The sequence below is a fragment of the Ciona robusta genome, unplaced genomic scaffold (assembly GCF_009617815.1).
Source record: "Ciona robusta unplaced genomic scaffold, ASM961781v2 AP042760.1".
Lineage (NCBI taxonomy): Eukaryota > Metazoa > Chordata > Ascidiacea > Phlebobranchia > Cionidae > Ciona > Ciona robusta.
The window spans coordinates 7,501-10,000 of NW_028323139.1; the positions used below are offsets into that span (position 1 = coordinate 7,501).

The window sequence follows — 2,500 nt, forward strand, 5'->3', positions numbered from 1 at the left end:
CCGCCAGGTTATCCAGAGTCACCAGTCGAACGCGGCCGGAGCCGCGGTCGGTTTTTGGTCTGATAAAAGCACGCCTCCCGCGAAGTCGGCGCTGTTTGCATGTATTAGCTCTAGAATTACCACAGTTATCCAAGTAAACCATACGATCAAATGAACCATAACTGATTTAATGAGCCATTCGCAGTTTCGCTGTACGAGAGCTCGTACTTAGACTTGCATGGCTTAATCTTTGAGACAAGCATATCACTACTGGCAGGATCAACCAGGTAACAACGTAACCGCCACCCCGAAGGGCGGCCGCGCGATGGGGTCGCTCGCCCCGCGTCGCGGACGCCACCCAAGCACGCCGAAGCGCGCAATGGATTAGTAATCCGACCACTTTGCTCTTTTCAGAGCTTAGAAAACCTGTCACCTTATCGCGCGGCGGTACGAGGGCGAGCTCTTGCCCGCTATTCCCTGTTAACCGCCGCGAGATCGACTTGCAACTAGCTGCGACAAAACCACTCGATACGACCAAAACGGCAATTGGCAGCGCAAACGAACAGTAACATTTCTGCTCAGCGCACCCTTTGCCAGCCGACGCAAACACCTCACAGTAGCAACCGATAGCCGTGCAAGCCACCCCCGTGGATCGACCTGCTGCGCTCCCAGCGCCTACACCACCTCCCGCGGTGGAGCCCGACAGCCGTGCGGGCCACCCGCGGGGATCGACCTGCTGCGCTCCCAGCGCCTATACTCACCTGCAGTAACAACCGATAGCCGTGCAAGCCACCCCCGTGGATCGACATGCTGCGCTCCCAGCGCCTACACTCTCCTGCAGTAACAACCGATAGCCGTGCAAGCCACCCCCGTGGATCGACCTGCTGCGCTCCCAGCGCCTACACTCTCCTGCAGTAACAACCGATAGCCGTGCAAGCCACCCCCGTGGATCGACCTGCTGCGCTCCCAGCGCCTACACTCTCCTGCAGTAACAACCGATAGCCGTGCAAGCCACCCCCGTGGATCGACCTGCTGCGCTCCCAGCGCCTATACTCACCTGCAGTAACAACCGATAGCCGTGCAAGCCACCCCCGTGGATCGACCTGCTGCGCTCCCAGCGCCTATACTCTCCTGCAGTAACAACCGATAGCCGTGCAAGCCACCCCCGTGGATCGACCTGCTGCGCTCCCAGCGCCTATACTCTCCTGCAGTAACAACCGATAGCCGTGCAAGCCACCCCCGTGGATCGACCTGCTGCGCTCCCAGCGCCTACACTCTCCTGCAGTAACAACCGGTAGCCGTGCAAGCCACCCACGTGGATCGACCTGCTGCGCTCCCAGCGCCTACACCACCTCCCGCGGTGGAGCCCGACAGCCGCGCATGCCACCGGCGGGGATCGACCTCCTACGCTCCCAGCGCCTATACTCTCCTACAGTGGCCACCGAAAGCCGTGCAAGCCACTCCCGTGGATCGGCCCGCTGCGCTCCAAGCACCTACACCACCTCCCGCAGTGGAGCCCGACAGCCGCGCAGGCCACCCGCGGGGATCGACCTCCTGCGCTGGCTCCGCGGCAAGGGGCACCTCGGCACCCCGCAGAGAGCTCGGGAAGCCCGGCGCAATTCTACAACGGCCGGGGGCGAACAGCTTCCACGACAACGAAGCCCGACGTCGGGCCAACATTTTACCATGGTGTAAAACAACCTAGCCTGGTGGGGCCGGCAATCGGTCGACCTCCGCCCGAGCGACTTCGATCACGACCTCGGGGATCTGGCTCCGCGGCAAGGGGCACCTCGGCACCCCGCGGAGAGCTCGGGAAGCCCGGCGCAATTGTACAACGGCCGGAGGCGGACAGCTTCCACCACAACGAAGCAATACGTCGGGCCGACGTTTTCGCTCAGTGTAAAACGACCTAGGATGGTCGGGTCGGCAATCGGTCGACCTCCTACCGAGCGACTTCGATCACGACCTCGGGGATCTGGCTCCGCGGCAAGGGGCACCTCGGCACCCCGCGGAGAGCTCGGGAAGCCCGGCGCAATTGTACAACGGCCGGAGGCGGACAGCTTCCACCAGAACGAAGCCATTCGTCGGGCCGACGTTTTCGCTCAGTGTAAAACGACCTAGGATGGTCGGGTCGGCAATCGGTCGACCTCCGACCGAGCGACTTCGATCACGACCTCGGGGATCTGGCTCCGCGGCAAGGGGCACCTCGGCACCCCGCGGAGAGCTCGGGAAGCCCGGCGCAATTGTACAACGGCCGGAGGCGGACAGCTTCCACCACAACGAAGCAATACGTCGGGCCGACGTTTTCGCTCAGTGTAAAACGACCTAGGATGGTCGGGTCGGCAATCGGTCGACCTCCGACCGAGCGACTTCGATCACGACCTCGGGGATCTGGCTCCGCGGCAAGGGGCACCTCGGCACCCCGCGGAGAGCTCGGGAAGCCCGGCGCAATTGTACAACGGCCAGGGGCGAACAGCTTCCACCACAACGAAGCCCGACGTCGGGCTAACGTTTTAGCTTA

General features: G+C 62.6%; 1 non-coding gene across 1 annotated transcript in view; it reads right to left on the minus strand.

Moving 5' to 3' along the window:
- Positions 1-269, minus strand: part of LOC149722762 (small subunit ribosomal RNA) — a 1,814-nt gene extending 1,545 nt beyond the window's left edge. The window contains exon 1 of the ribosomal RNA XR_016387177.1: positions 1-269. This exon is cut by the window's left edge and continues 1,545 nt beyond it. This is a non-coding gene — a ribosomal RNA (small subunit ribosomal RNA).
- Between the last annotated feature and the right edge of the window lie 2,231 nt (positions 270-2,500).